General features: G+C 48.6%; 5 non-coding genes across 5 annotated transcripts; all 5 read right to left on the reverse strand.

The window, feature by feature from the left end:
- Nucleotides 1-852: 852 nt before the first annotated feature.
- On the reverse strand, nt 853-925 carry TRNAV-CAC (transfer RNA valine (anticodon CAC)). The gene has a single exon. It is a non-coding gene; the product is annotated as a tRNA-Val (tRNA).
- Nucleotides 926-4,406: 3,481 nt separating this feature from the next.
- On the reverse strand, nt 4,407-4,479 carry TRNAV-CAC (transfer RNA valine (anticodon CAC)). The gene has a single exon. It is a non-coding gene; the product is annotated as a tRNA-Val (tRNA).
- A 3,509-nt stretch (nt 4,480-7,988) lies between these two features.
- TRNAV-CAC (transfer RNA valine (anticodon CAC)) lies at nt 7,989-8,061 on the reverse strand. Its single transcript has one exon. It is a non-coding gene; the product is annotated as a tRNA-Val (tRNA).
- Nucleotides 8,062-11,561: 3,500 nt separating this feature from the next.
- Nucleotides 11,562-11,634, reverse strand: TRNAV-CAC (transfer RNA valine (anticodon CAC)). Its single transcript has one exon. It is a non-coding gene; the product is annotated as a tRNA-Val (tRNA).
- A 3,509-nt stretch (nt 11,635-15,143) lies between these two features.
- TRNAV-CAC (transfer RNA valine (anticodon CAC)) lies at nt 15,144-15,216 on the reverse strand. The gene has a single exon. It is a non-coding gene; the product is annotated as a tRNA-Val (tRNA).
- Nucleotides 15,217-16,127: the final 911 nt, after the last annotated feature.

Consider the following 16,127-nt stretch of genomic DNA (forward strand, 5'->3'; position numbering starts at 1 on the left):
AGTGTTCAGGGGTTCATGGGTACTGCCTACTCCCAGCTGCCTCTCTGTCTTCTTCATGTAAATTGCAAGTCACGAGGAGGCACCATTGCCAATATGCTCCGCCCACCTAACCAAGAAACCTAGTTTGAGCTTGTCTGCCTGTGTTGTTGCAGGGGCAGTGTCTTCTTTGCCCAAAAGGTGGCAGGAGAGCCTCACTTCAAACGATAGAATCAACTGCTTAAGTAGAAACCAGCATGGTAGTTACTGTCATAAAGTGCAGCTCTAACAGAAGGTGTGCCTGAGACGCCCCTTCCAGTAATACACAGAATTTTGATTGAGGGCCCAGCCGATGGGTTGGTGGATTTCTCCTCACATGCCACAGCAGCTTCCAAAGATAGTGGTGTGAGGAGCTGGCTCTGCAAGCAGAGCAAGATTTAAGGGAAGAAAATACACCTGTCAGAAGTGAGATTTGAACCCACGCCTCCATGAAGAGACCAGAAGGCTCAGCTTCACTAAAGATCAAGCTCTCTTGAGTCTGGCGCCTTAGACCACTCGGCCATCCTGACAGCCAAAACAGTGTGCAGGTCGGACTCTTCAGTCTGCACTTGTTGATTTTGCCGCTTGCAATGTTCCTATCAAAGTCACAGCTTTAAAGGCCCCACAACATAACATGGCCAAGAAAAAAAAAAAAAAACAGAACAAGAAACAATGCACATGCACGACCACCGAGGGATGCAGATAACTTTTTAGCGTACTGCAATAGTAAAGCACGTTTTACACAGGTCACAAGTTTTTAAAGGTCATTTCTGTCTAAGTGTGCATTGAGAGAGACTGAGGTTTTAGGGAGCAAACACAAAAGCTGCTGCTGCCAAGTGTTTCTGCCCGGTCTCGAACCGGGGACCTTTCGCGTGTGAGGCGAACATGATAACCACTACACTACAGAAACAAGCTTGCTGGTTTGACTGAAGGAGCACAGTTCCCCTCATATGTTTGCACGATTTCCTCTATACTTTATCAGCAGTTGCTCGGAATGCGAGGGGTAAGTGTGAAAATTGCAGCGGTGTCAGCCAGCATGCATACACTCAGACGTCCTGAAAAATCCCACAGCTGCGGGCAGAGACAGACAAATATCTGATGCCTAAATGCCAGGAAGGAGAGCCTGTGAAATCATCACACAGGGCGCACTGAGAGCAAGCAGGAAGGAAGCCAAGGCATTGTAATCCATTTTTCGCCTGAGGCAAAAAATATGTTTTGCGCAACAATGCTTCGAGTGGAATGAGAAATGTTGAGCGCTTGTGTATTTTGAGCAGGATTTGATTGTTTTCTGCTAAAATGGGCTCGTCCGGGATTTGAACCTGGGACCTCTCGCACCCTAAGCGAGAATCATACCCCTAGACCAACGAGCCTGGGCACAGAAATGCAACGGCCCCGACCCTGCTCGGAGGGTTGGTGACAGAGAGTGGGAGACTACATCCCAAAGCAAGAAACTGCACATGGTGCTCTCTTCTGCAGTACGACTAGAGTCATTTGCATGGTCTTCATCGAACATGACATAAAAAGCCTCTATCCTTTAGACATTTTGGCCCAGATTTACAAGAAAATGACTAAGCGCGACGCTGTGCCAAATTTGCAAGCCCCACGCGCCGTCATTTTCAAAATGCAGGGAAGCGCCGTATTTAGTAGAATACAGCGCACCCCTGTGCTTCCCCCTGCGCCAGCTCTAAATTAGCTGCTGAGCGCCAACGCAGCCGTTCTTGCACCATGGTACAAGGATGACTGCGTTGAGGGGGAAATTGTTTTTGTGCAGGAAGGGACACCTTCCTGCCCAAAAAAAAAATCTTCAATGGTGATTTGCTCTTACTTCTATGTGTGCTGCAGAATGCATCACACATAGAAAGAGCAAAAACAAGGAGAAATGAAAACATTTCTCCTCAGTGCGCCACTCTAACGACACCCCTGGGATGGCGTTGGATTTTGGTGCTGACGCAGATTTACGCCAACTCCTAAATCTGGAGCAGCATCAAAATGCTATGGTGTTGCTGTGGCACACTCCCAACAACACCCATTGCACGCCCCTTCCAGGGAACGCGCTGCGTGCTAAGGGGCCGTATTTACAAGGTGGTGTTAAGCCACAAAAAGTGGCTGAACGCCATCTTGTAAATACCGCGCAGTGCATAGTGCCACCGGGGCGTCACTAAAAGTGATGCTCCGGTGGCGATAGGACCTTGTAAGTCTGGCACTTTATTTGCTCAAGGTGTGTGTTCTTGGTGAGGGCAGGAAAGCTATTTTCGCTCTCGTACCTTCCTTCCTTGGCTGGGTTGAATGCTGTAGGCTCAGGCTTCATTGCAAAGGTCAAACAGTGAGCAACTGACTGCCGTAAGCTGGCGCAACTCCTCTTGGTGAGCTGTGACAGATGCCCCAGGAGCGTAGTACCTCACGATGGTGAGGGATAGACACAGTCTCTTTTATCTCAGCTTGCCTGTCAGGTGAGGCAGGAAATGCAAATACTGTGAAAAAGCCCAGCGACTCGAACCAGGGACCTTTCGCATGTGAGGTGCGCATGATAACCACTACACTAGACAAACAGACACACTTGCCGGCTTGCTTCATGTGGCTATGCATTGTACTGGAACCACCACACTATGAAAACAGACACACCTGCTTGCTTTATGTGGCTATGCATTGGACTGGGATGCAAGGATGAGGGCCAATGTTCATGACGCTCAAAGCTGAGCCTTCCGGAACACGATCTCTTCCCTTGGAAGAAAGGAACTGGGATCACTTTCATTCCAAGAGGTGATTTCAGAACTGGACCCGAAATTACCATGGAGAAGCACTGTGCATTTAATGTTCCTACGAGCACTGCTGCTCCAGCACAGAAAAGCAGTTGCAAAGAAATCTCGCATACCTTCATGATGCTGAACCGTCTCGACGCCAGTATAAAGCATGTATTGCATTGCAACATGATATCTTACAAGAGTGAAAAGCAGAAATACTCCTGTTTAAAACACAGACTGAACCTATAAAGGTAGGGGTTTGTCTGGGATTTGAACCGAGGTCCTCTCACACCCGAAGCGAGAATCATACCCCTATACCAACTAGACTGCCGCTGCATAGTCATTTGAAACATCTTCTGAAGCGTCTTTCCGAAAAGCAGGGCCATTTGGAGGCTCTCTCTCTCTAAGCGTGCCATAGCAATTGATGTTTTCTGTCAAGGATTTTTTGTTTGTCTCTAGCAAGGCAAGAGGTAGTCAAAATGCCCTGTGCCAGTGAGCTGAACTAGGGCACTGATGTGAAAAGCAGACCCTTTCTGGTAGTTGTAACCCGCTGCAAGTCATGGACCCTTGCACCTTAGACTTCCCAACCAGAAGCACTGAAGGGCCTGCTAGCTCTTGAGCCAGAGGAGCATGCCTCTTGGATTCAAGCACACTTGCTCGATCAGTGCTTGATGAGGCTCGATCAGGCGAGATTTATATTAGTGGCTCATAGGCCTGAAACACTCACCTGGGAGACGCAGGGTGGCTGATTTCCCGGAATGGCCCTTGATGGGGAAATCACCTCCTTTCCCCCGCCTCATTTCAGAATTGTGTGCTAGTCGCAAGACAGTGTTCAGGGGTTCATGGGTACTGCCTACTCCCAGCTGCCTCTCTGTCTTCTTCATGTAAATTGCAAGTCACGAGGAGGCACCATTGCCAATATGCTCCGCCCACCTAACCAAGAAACCTAGTTTGAGCTTGTCTGCCTGTGTTGTTGCAGGGGCAGTGTCTTCTTTGCCCAAAAGGTGGCAGGAGAGCCTCACTTCAAACGATAGAATCAACTGCTTAAGTAGAAACCAGCATGGTAGTTACTGTCATAAAGTGCAGCTCTAACAGAAGGTGTGCCTGAGACGCCCCTTCCAGTAATACACAGAATTTTGATTGAGGGCCCAGCCGATGGGTTGGTGGATTTCTCCTCACATGCCACAGCAGCTTCCAAAGCAGAGCAAGATTTAAGGGAAGAAAATACACCTGTCAGAAGTGGGATTTGAACCCACTCCTCCATGAAGAGACCAGAAGGCTCAGCTTCACTGAAGATCAAGCTCTCTTGAGTCTGGCGCCTTAGACCACTCGGCCATCCTGACAGCCGAAACAGTGTGCAGGTCGGACTCTTCAGTCTGCACTTGTTGATTTTGCCGCTTGCAATGTTCCTATCAAAGTCACAGCTTTAAAGGCCCCACAATATAACATGGCCAAGAAAAAAAAAAAAAAACAGAACAAGAAACAATGCACATGCACGACCACCGAGGGATGCAGATAACTTTTTAGCGTCCTGCAATAGTAAAGCACGTTTTACACAGGTCACAAGTTTTTAAAGGTCATTTCTGTCTAAGTGTGCATTGAGAGAGACTGAGGTTTTAGGGAGCAAACACAAAAGCTGCTGCTGCCAAGTGTTTCTGCCCGGTCTCGAACCGGGGACCTTTCGCGTGTGAGGGGAACGTGATAACCACTACACTACAGAAACAAGCTTGCTGGTTTGACTGAAGGAGCACAGTTCCCCTCATATGTTTGCACGATTTCCTCTATACTTTATCAGCAGTTGCTCGGAATGCGAGGGGTAAGTGTGAAAATTGCAGCGGTGTCAGCCAGCATGCATACACTCAGACGGCCTGAAAAATCCCACAGCTGCGGGCAGAGACAGACAAATATCTGATGCCTAAATGCCAGGAAGGAGAGCCTGTGAAATCATCACACAGGGCGCACTGAGAGCAAGCAGGAAGGAAGCCAAGGCATTGTAATCCATTTTTCGCCTGAGGCAAAAAATATGTTTTGCGCAACAATGCTTCGAGTGGAATGAGAAATGTTGAGGGGTTGTGTATTTTGAGCAGGATTTGATTGTTTTCCGCTAAAATGGGCTAGTCCGGGATTTGAACCTGGGACATCTCGCACCCTAAGCGAGAATCATACCCCTAGACCAACGAGCCTGGGCACAGAAATGCAACGGCCCCGACCCTGCTCGGAGGGTTGGTGACAGAGAGTGGGAGACTACATCCCAAAGCAAGAAACTGCACATGGTGCTCTCTTCTGCAGTACGACTAGAGTCATTTGCATGGTCTTCATCGAACATGACATAAAAAGCCTCTATCCTTTAGACATTTTGGCCCAGATTTACAAGAAAATGACTAAGCGCGACGCTGTGCCAAATTTGCAAGCCCCACGCGCCGTCATTTTCAAAATGCAGGGAAGCGCCGTATTTAGTAGAATACAGCGCACCCCTGTGCTTCCCCCTGCGCCAGCTCTAAATTAGCTGCTGAGCGCCAACGCAGCCGTTCTTGCACCATGGTACAAGGATGACTGCGTTGAGGGGGAAATTGTTTTTGTGCAGGAAGGGACACCTTCCTGCCCAAAAAAAAAATCTTCAATGGTGATTTGCTCTTACTTCTATGTGTGCTGCAGAATGCATCACACATAGAAAGAGCAAAAACAAGGAGAAATGAAAACATTTCTCCTCAGTGCGCCACTCTAACGACACCCCTGGGATGGCGTTGGATTTTGGTGCTGACGCAGATTTACGCCAACTCCTAAATCTGGAGCAGCATCAAAATGCTATGGTGTTGCTGTGGCACACTCCCAACAACACCCATTGCACGCCCCTTCCAGGGAACGCGCTGCGTGCTAAGGGGCCGTATTTACAAGGTGGTGTTAAGCCACAAAAAGTGGCTGAACGCCATCTTGTAAATACCGCGCAGTGCATAGTGCCACCGGGGCGTCACTAAAAGTGATGCTCCGGTGGCGATAGGACCTTGTAAGTCTGGCACTTTATTTGCTCAAGGTGTGTGTTCTTGGTGAGGGCAGGAAAGCTATTTTCGCTCTCGTACCTTCCTTCCTTGGCTGGGTTGAATGCTGTAGGCTCAGGCTTCATTGCAAAGGTCAAACAGTGAGCAACTGACTGCCGTAAGCTGGCGCAACTCCTCTTGGTGAGCTGTGACAGATGCCCCAGGAGCGTAGTACCTCACGATGGTGAGGGATAGACACAGTCTCTTTTATCTCAGCTTGCCTGTCAGGTGAGGCAGGAAATGCAAATACTGTGAAAAAGCCCAGCGACTCGAACCAGGGACCTTTCGCATGTGAGGTGCGCATGATAACCACTACACTAGACAAACAGACACACTTGCCGGCTTGCTTCATGTGGCTATGCATTGTACTGGAACCACCACACTATGAAAACAGACACACCTGCTTGCTTTATGTGGCTATGCATTGGACTGGGATGCAAGGATGAGGGCCAATGTTCATGACGCTCAAAGCTGAGCCTTCCGGAACACGATCTCTTCCCTTGGAAGAAAGGAACTGGGATCACTTTCATTCCAAGAGGTGATTTCAGAACTGGACCCGAAATTACCATGGAGAAGCACTGTGCATTTAATGTTCCTACGAGCACTGCTGCTCCAGCACAGAAAAGCAGTTGCAAAGAAATCTCGCATACCTTCATGATGCTGAACCGTCTCGACGCCAGTATAAAGCATGTATTGCATTGCAACATGACATCTTACAAGAGTGAAAAGCAGAAATACTCCTGTTTAAAACACAGACTGAACCTATAAAGGTAGGGGTTTGTCTGGGATTTGAACCGAGGTCCTCTCACACCCGAAGCGAGAATCATACCCCTATACCAACTAGACTGCCGCTGCATAGTCATTTGAAACATCTTCTGAAGCGTCTTTCCGAAAAGCAGGGCCATTTGGAGGCTCTCTCTCTCTAAGCGTGCCATAGCAATTGATGTTTTCTGTCAAGGATTTTTTGTTTGTCTCTAGCAAGGCAAGAGGTAGTCAAAATGCCCTGTGCCAGTGAGCTGAACTAGGGCACTGATGTGAAAAGCAGACCCTTTCTGGTAGTTGTAACCCGCTGCAAGTCATGGACCCTTGCACCTTAGACTTCCCAACCAGAAGCACTGAAGGGCCTGCTAGCTCTTGAGCCAGAGGAGCATGCCTCTTGGATTCAAACACACTTCCTCGATCAGCGCTCGATTAGGCTCGATCAGGCGAGATTTATATTAGTGGCTCATAGGCCTGAAACACTCACCTGGGAGACGCAGGGTGGCTGATTTCCCGGAATGGCCCTTGATGGGGAAATCACCTCCTTTCCCCGCCTCATTTCAGAATTGTGTGCTAGTCGCAAGACAGTGTTCAGGGGTTCATGGGTACTGCCTACTCCCAGCTGCCTCTCTGTCTTCTTCATGTAAATTGCAAGTCACGAGGAGGCACCATTGCCAATATGCTCCGCCCACCTAACCAAGAAACCTAGTTTGAGCTTGTCTGCCTGTGTTGTTGCAGGGGCAGTGTCTTCTTTGCCCAAAAGGTGGCAGGAGAGCCTCACTTCAAACAATAGAATCAACTGCTTAAGTAGAAACCAGCATGGTAGTTACTGTCATAAAGTGCAGCTCTAACAGAAGGTGTGCCTGAGATGCCCCTTCCAGTAATACACAGAATTTTGATTGAGGGCCCAGCCGATGGGTTGGTGGATTTCTCCTCACATGCCACAGCAGCTTCCAAAGATAGTGGTGTGAGGAGCTGGCTCTGCAAGCAGAGCAAGATTTAAGGGAAGAAAATACACCTGTCAGAAGTGGGATTTGAACCCACTTCTCCATGAAGAGACCAGAAGGCTCAACTTCACTGAAGATCAAGCTCTCTTGAGTCTGGCGCCTTAGACCACTTGGCCATCCTGACAGCCAAAACAGTGTGCAGGTCGGACTCTTCAGTCTGCACTTGTTGATTTTGCCGCTTGCAATGTTCCTATCAAAGTCACAGCTTTAAAGGCCCCACAATATAACATGGCCAAGAAAAAAAAAAAAAAACAGAACAAGAAACAATGCACATGCACGACCACCGAGGGATGCAGATAACTTTTTAGCGTCCTGCAATAGTAAAGCACGTTTTACACAGGTCACAAGTTTTTAAAGGTCATTTCTGTCTAAGTGTGCATTGAGAGAGACTGAGGTTTTAGGGAGCAAACGCAAAAGCTGCTGCTGCCAAGTGTTTCTGCCCGGTCTCGAACGGGGGACCTTTCGCGTGTGAGGCGAACGTGATAACCACTACACTACAGAAACAAGCTTGCTGGTTTGACTGAAGGAGCACAGTTCCCCTCATATGTTTGCACGATTTCCTCTATACTTTATCAGCAGTTGCTCGGAATGCGAGGGGTAAGTGTGAAAATTGCAGCGGTGTCAGCCAGCATGCATACACTCAGACGTCCTGAAAAATCCCACAGCTGCGGGCAGAGACAGACAAATATCTGATGCCTAAATGCCAGGAAGGAGAGCCTGTGAAATCATCACACAGGGCGCACTGAGAGCAAGCAGGAAGAAAGCCAAGGCATTGTAATCCATTTTTCGCCTGAGGCAAAAAATATGTTTTGCGCAACAATGCTTCGAGTGGAATGAGAAATGTTGAGGGGTAGTGTATTTTGAGCAGGATTTGATTGTTTTCCGCTAAAATGGGCTCGTCCGGGATTTGAACCTGGGACCTCTCGCACCCTAAGCGAGAATCATACCCCTAGACCAACGAGCCTGGGCACAGAAATGCAACGGCTCCGACCCTGCTCGGAGGGTTGGTGACAGAGAGTGGGAGACTACATCCCAAAGCAAGAAACTGCACATGGTGATCTCTTCTGCAGTACGACTAGAGTTATTTGCATGGTCTTCATCGAACATGACATAAAAAGCCTCTATCCTTTAGACATTTTGGCCCAGATTTACAAGAAAATGACTAAGCGCGACGCTGTGCCAAATTTGCAAGCCCCACGCGCCGTCATTTTCAAAATGCAGGGAAGCGCCGTATTTAGTAGAATACAGCGCACCCCTGTGCTTCCCCCTGCGCCAGCTCTAAATTAGCTGCTGAGCGCCAACGCAGCCGTTCTTGCACCATGGTACAAGGATGACTGCGTTGAGGGGGAAATTGTTTTTGTGCAGGAAGGGACACCTTCCTGCCCAAAAAAAAAATCTTCAATGGTGATTTGCTCTTACTTCTATGTGTGCTGCAGAATGCATCACACATAGAAGGAGCAAAAACAAGGAGAAATGAAAACATTTCTCCTCAGTGCGCCACTCTAACGACACCCCTGGGATGGCGTTGGATTTTGGTGCTGACGCAGATTTACGCCAACTCCTAAATCTGGAGCAGCATCAAAATGCTATGGTGTTGCTGTGGCACACTCCCAACAACACCCATTGCACGCCCCTTCCAGGGAACGCGCTGCGTGCTAAGGGGCCGTTTTTACAAGGTGGTGTTAAGCCACAAAAAGTGGCTGAACGCCATCTTGTAAATACCGCGCAGTGCATAGTGCCACCGGGGCGTCACTAAAAGTGATGCTCCGGTGGCGATAGGACCTTGTAAGTCTGGCACTTTATTTGCTCAAGGTGTGTGTTCTTGGTGAGGGCAGGAAAGCTATTTTCGCTCTCGTACCTTCCTTCCTTGGCTGGCTTGAATGCTGTAGGCTCAGGCTTCATTGCAAAGGTCAAACAGTGAGCAACTGACTGCAGTAAGCTGGCGCAACTCCTCTTGGTGAGCTGTGACAGATGCCCCAGGAGCGTAGTACCTCACGATGGTGAGGGATAGACACAGTCTCTTTTATCTCAGCTTGCCTGTCAGGTGAGGCAGGAAATGCAAATACTGTGAAAAAGCCCAGCGACTCGAACCAGGGACCTTTCGCATGTGAGGTGCGCATGATAACCACTACACTAGACAAACAGACACACTTGCCGGCTTGCTTCATGTGGCTATGCATTGTACTGGAACCACCACACTATGGAAACAGACACACCTGCTTGCTTTATGTGGCTATGCATTGGACTGGGATGCAAGGATGAGGGCCAATGTTCATGACGCTCAAAGCTGAGCCTTCCGGAACACGATCTCTTCCCTTGGAAGAAAGGAACTGGGATCACTTTCATTCCAAGAGGTGATTTCAGAACTGGACCCGAAATTACCATGGAGAAGCACTGTGCATTTAATGTTCCTACGAGCACTGCTGCTCCAGCACAGAAAAGCAGTTGCAAAGAAATCTCGCATACCTTCATGATGCTGAACCGTCTCGACGCCAGTATAAAGCATGTATTGAATTGCAACATGACATCTTACAAGAGTGAAAAGCATAAATACTCCTGTTTAAAACACAGACTGAACCTATAAAGGTAGGGGTTTGTCTGGGATTTGAACCGAGGTCCTCTCACACCCGAAGCGAGAATCATACCCCTATACCAACTAGACTGCCGCAGCATAGTCATTTGAAACATCTTCTGAAGCGTCTTTCCGAAAAGCAGGGCCATTTGGAGGCTCTCTCTCTCTAAGCGTGCCATAGCAATTGATGTTTTCTGTCAAGGATTTTTTGTTTGTCTCTAGCAAGGCAAGAGGTAGTCAAAATGCCCTGTGCCAGTGAGCTGAACTAGGGCACTGATGTGAAAAGCAGACCCTTTCTGGTAGTTGTAACCCGCTGCAAGTCATGGACCCTTGCACCTTAGACTTCCCAACCAGAAGCACTGAAGGGCCTGCTAGCTCTTGAGCCAGAGGAGCATGCCTCTTGGATTCAAGCACACTTGCTCGATCAGCGCTCGATCAGGCGAGATTTATATTAGTGGCTCATAGGCCTGAAACACTCACCTGGGAGACGCAGGGTGGCTGATTTCCCGGAATGGCCCTTGATGGGGAAATCACCTCCTTTCCCCCGCCTCATTTCAGAATTGTGTGCTAGTCGCAAGACAGTGTTCAGGGGTTCATGGGTACTGCCTACTCCCAGCTGCCTCTCTGTCTTCTTCATGTAAATTGCAAGTCACGAGGAGGCACCATTGCCAATATGCTCCGCCCACCTAACCAAGAAACCTAGTTTGAGCTTGTCTGCCTGTGTTGTTGCAGGGGCAGTGTCTTCTTTGCCCAAAAGGTGGCAGGAGAGCCTCACTTCAAACGATAGAATCAACTGCTTAAGTAGAAACCAGCATGGTAGTTACTGTCATAAAGTGCAGCTCTAACAGAAGGTGTGCCTGAGACGCCCCTTCCAGTAATACACAGAATTTTGATTGAGGGCCCAGCCGATGGGTTGGTGGATTTCTCCTCACATGCCACAGCAGCTTCCAAAGATAGTGGTGTGAGGAGCTGGCTCTGCAAGCAGAGCAAGATTTAAGGGAAGAAAATACACCTGTCAGAAGTGAGATTTGAACCCACGCCTCCAAGAAGAGACCAGAAGGCTCAGCTTCACTAAAGATCAAGCTCTCTTGAGTCTGGCGCCTTAGACCACTCGGCCATCCTGACAGCCAAAACAGTGTGCAGGTCGGACTCTTCAGTCTGCACTTGTTGATTTTGCAGCTTGCAATGTTCCTATCAAAGTCACAGCTTTAAAGGCCCCACAACATAACATGGCCAAGAAAAAAAAAAAAAAACAGAACAAGAAACAATGCACATGCACGACCACCGAGGGATGCAGATAACTTTTTAGCGTCCTGCAATAGTAAAGCACGTTTTACACAGGTCACAAGTTTTTAAAGGTCATTTCTGTCTAAGTGTGCATTGAGAGAGACTGAGGTTTTAGGGAGCAAACACAAAAGCTGCTGCTGCCAAGTGTTTCTGCCCGGTCTCGAACCGGGGACCTTTCGCGTGTGAGGCGAACATGATAACCACTACACTACAGAAACAAGCTTGCTGGTTTGACTGAAGGAGCACAGTTCCCCTCATATGTTTGCACGATTTCCTCTATACTTTATCAGCAGTTGCTCGGAATGCGAGGGGTAAGTGTGAAAATTGCAGCGGTGTCAGCCAGCATGCATACACTCAGACGTCCTGAAAAATCCCACAGCTGCGGGCAGAGACAGACAAATATCTGATGCCTAAATGCCAGGAAGGAGAGCCTGTGAAATCATCACACAGGGCGCACTGAGAGCAAGCAGGAAGGAAGCCAAGGCATTGTAATCCATTTTTCGCCTGAGGCAAAAAATATGTTTTGCGCAACAATGCTTCGAGTGGAATGAGAAATGTTGAGCGCTTGTGTATTTTGAGCAGGATTTGATTGTTTTCTGCTAAAATGGGCTCGTCCGGGATTTGAACCTGGGACCTCTCGCACCCTAAGCGAGAATCATACCCCTAGACCAACGAGCCTGGGCACAGAAATGCAACGGCCCCGACCCTGCTCGGAGGGTTGGTGACAGAGAGTGGGAGACTACATCCCAAAGCAAGAAACTGCACATGGTGCTCTCTTCTGCAGTACGACTAGAGTCATTTGCATGGTCTTCATCGAACATGACATAAAAAGCCTCTATCCTTTAGACATTTTGGCCCAGATTTACAAGAAAATGACTAAGCGCGACGCTGTGCCAAATTTGCAAGCCCCACGCGCCGTCATTTTCAAAATGCAGGGAAGCGCCGTATTTAGTAGAATACAGCGCACCCCTGTGCTTCCCCCTGCGCCAGCTCTAAATTAGCTGCTGAGCGCCAACGCAGCCGTTCTTGCACCATGGTACAAGGATGACTGCGTTGAGGGGGAAATTGTTTTTGTGCAGGAAGGGACACCTTCCTGCCCAAAAAAAAAATCTTCAATGGTGATTTGCTCTTACTTCTATGTGTGCTGCAGAATGCATCACACATAGAAAGAGCAAAAACAAGGAGAAATGAAAACATTTCTCCTCAGTGCGCCACTCTAACGACACCCCTGGGATGGCGTTGGATTTTGGTGCTGACGCAGATTTACGCCAACTCCTAAATCTGGAGCAGCATCAAAATGCTATGGTGTTGCTGTGGCACACTCCCAACAACACCCATTGCACGCCCCTTCCAGGGAACGCGCTGCGTGCTAAGGGGCCGTATTTACAAGGTGGTGTTAAGCCACAAAAAGTGGCTGAACGCCATCTTGTAAATACCGCGCAGTGCATAGTGCCACCGGGGCGTCACTAAAAGTGATGCTCCGGTGGCGATAGGACCTTGTAAGTCTGGCACTTTATTTGCTCAAGGTGTGTGTTCTTGGTGAGGGCAGGAAAGCTATTTTCGCTCTCGTACCTTCCTTCCTTGGCTGGGTTGAATGCTGTAGGCTCAGGCTTCATTGCAAAGGTCAAACAGTGAGCAACTGACTGCCGTAAGCTGGCGCAACTCCTCTTGGTGAGCTGTGACAGATGCCCCAGGAGCGTAGTACCTCACGATGGTGAGGGATAGACACAGTCTCTTTTATCTCAGCTTGCCTGTCAGGTGAGGCAGGAAATGCAAATACTGTGAAAAAGCCCAGCGACTCGAACCAGGGACCTTTCGCATGTGAGGTGCGCATGATAACCACTACACTAGACAAACAGACACACTTGCCGGCTTGCTTCATGTGGCTATGCATTGTACTGGAACCACCACACTATGAAAACAGAAACACCTGCTTGCTTTATGTGGCTATGCATTGGACTGGGATGCAAGGATGAGGGCCAATGTTCATGACGCTCAAAGCTGAGCCTTCCGGAACACGATCTCTTCCCTTGGAAGAAAGGAACTGGGATCACTTTCATTCCAAGAGGTGATTTCAGAACTGGACCCGAAATTACCATGGAGAAGCACTGTGCATTTAATGTTCCTACGAGCACTGCTGCTCCAGCACAGAAAAGCAGTTGCAAAGAAATCTCGCATACCTTCATGATGCTGAACCGTCTCGACGCCAGTATAAAGCATGTATTGCATTGCAACATGACATCTTACAAGAGTGAAAAGCAGAAATACTCCTGTTTAAAACACAGACTGAACCTATAAAGGTAGGGGTTTGTCTGGGATTTGAACCGAGGTCCTCTCACACCCGAAGCGAGAATCATACCCCTATACCAACTAGACTGCCGCTGTATAGTCATTTGAAACATCTTCTGAAGCGTCTTTCCGAAAAGCAGGGCCATTTGGAGGCTCTCTCTCTCTAAGCGTGCCATAGCAATTGATGTTTTCTGTCAAGGATTTTTTGTTTGTCTCTAGCAAGGCAAGAGGTAGTCAAAATGCCCTGTGCCAGTGAGCTGAACTAGGGCACTGATGTGAAAAGCAGACCCTTTCTGGTAGTTGTAACCCGCTGCAAGTCATGGACCCTTGCACCTTAGACTTCCCAACCAGAAGCACTGAAGGGCCTGCTAGCTCTTGAGCCAGAGGAGCATGCCTCTTGGATTCAAACACACTTCCTCGATCAGCGCTCGATTAGGCTCGATCAGGCGAGATTTATATTAGTGGCTCATAGGCCTGAAACACTCACCTGGGAGACGCAGGGTGGCTGATTTCCCGGAATGGCCCTTGATGGGGAAATCACCTCCTTTCCCCGCCTCATTTCAGAATTGTGTGCTAGTCGCAAGACAGTGTTCAGGGGTTCATGGGTACTGCCTACTCCCAGCTGCCTCTCTGTCTTCTTCATGTAAATTGCAAGTCACGAGGAGGCACCATTGCCAATATGCTCCGCCCACCTAACCAAGAAACCTAGTTTGAGCTTGTCTGCCTGTGTTGTTGCAGGGGCAGTGTCTTCTTTGCCCAAAAGGTGGCAGGAGAGCCTCACTTCAAACAATAGAATCAACTGCTTAAGTAGAAACCAGCATGGTAGTTACTGTCATAAAGTGCAGCTCTAACAGAAGGTGTGCCTGAGATGCCCCTTCCAGTAATACACAGAATTTTGATTGAGGGCCCAGCCGATGGGTTGGTGGATTTCTCCTCACATGCCACAGCAGCTTCCAAAGATAGTGGTGTGAGGAGCTGGCTCTGCAAGCAGAGCAAGATTTAAGGGAAGAAAATACACCTGTCAGAAGTGGGATTTGAACCCACTTCTCCATGAAGAGACCAGAAGGCTCAACTTCACTGAAGATCAAGCTCTCTTGAGTCTGGCGCCTTAGACCACTTGGCCATCCTGACAGCCAAAACAGTGTGCAGGTCGGACTCTTCAGTCTGCACTTGTTGATTTTGCCGCTTGCAATGTTCCTATCAAAGTCACAGCTTTAAAGGCCCCACAATATAACATGGCCAAGAAAAAAAAAAAAAAACAGAACAAGAAACAATGCACATGCACGACCACCGAGGGATGCAGATAACTTTTTAGCGTCCTGCAATAGTAAAGCACGTTTTACACAGGTCACAAGTTTTTAAAGGTCATTTCTGTCTAAGTGTGCATTGAGAGAGACTGAGGTTTTAGGGAGCAAACACAAAAGCTGCTGCTGCCAAGTGTTTCTGCCCGGTCTCGAACGGGGGACCTTTCGCGTGTGAGGCGAACGTGATAACCACTACACTACAGAAACAAGCTTGCTGGTTTGACTGAAGGAGCACAGTTCCCCTCATATGTTTGCACGATTTCCTCTATACTTTATCAGCAGTTGCTCGGAATGCGAGGGGTAAGTGTGAAAATTGCAGCGGTGTCAGCCAGCATGCATACACTCAGACGTCCTGAAAAATCCCACAGCTGCGGGCAGAGACAGACAAATATCTGATGCCTAAATGCCAGGAAGGAGAGCCTGTGAAATCATCACACAGGGCGCACTGAGAGCAAGCAGGAAGAAAGCCAAGGCATTGTAATCCATTTTTCGCCTGAGGCAAAAAATATGTTTTGCGCAACAATGCTTCGAGTGGAATGAGAAATGTTGAGGGGTAGTGTATTTTGAGCAGGATTTGATTGTTTTCCGCTAAAATGGGCTCGTCCGGGATTTGAACCTGGGACCTCTCGCACCCTAAGCGAGAATCATACCCCTAGACCAACGAGCCTGGGCACAGAAATGCAACGGCTCCGACCCTGCTCGGAGGGTTGGTGACAGAGAGTGGGAGACTACATCCCAAAGCAAGAAACTGCACATGGTGATCTCTTCTGCAGTACGACTAGAGTCATTTGCATGGTCTTCATCGAACATGACATAAAAAGCCTCTATCCTTTAGACATTTTGGCCCAGATTTACAAGAAAATGACTAAGCGCGACGCTGTGCCAAATTTGCAAGCCCCACGCGCCGTCATTTTCAAAATGCAGGGAAGCGCCGTATTTAGTAGAATACAGCGCACCCCTGTGCTTCCCCCTGCGCCAGCTCTAAATTAGCTGCTGAGCGCCAACGCAGCCGTTCTTGCACCATGGTACAAGGATGACTGCGTTGAGGGGGAAATTGTTTTTGTGCAGGAAGGGACACCTTCCTGCCCAAAAAAAAAATCTTCAATGGTGATTTGCTC

The sequence above is a fragment of the Pleurodeles waltl genome, unplaced genomic scaffold (assembly GCF_031143425.1).
Source record: "Pleurodeles waltl isolate 20211129_DDA unplaced genomic scaffold, aPleWal1.hap1.20221129 scaffold_72, whole genome shotgun sequence".
In the NCBI taxonomy this organism is placed as follows: Eukaryota; Metazoa; Chordata; class Amphibia; order Caudata; family Salamandridae; genus Pleurodeles; species Pleurodeles waltl.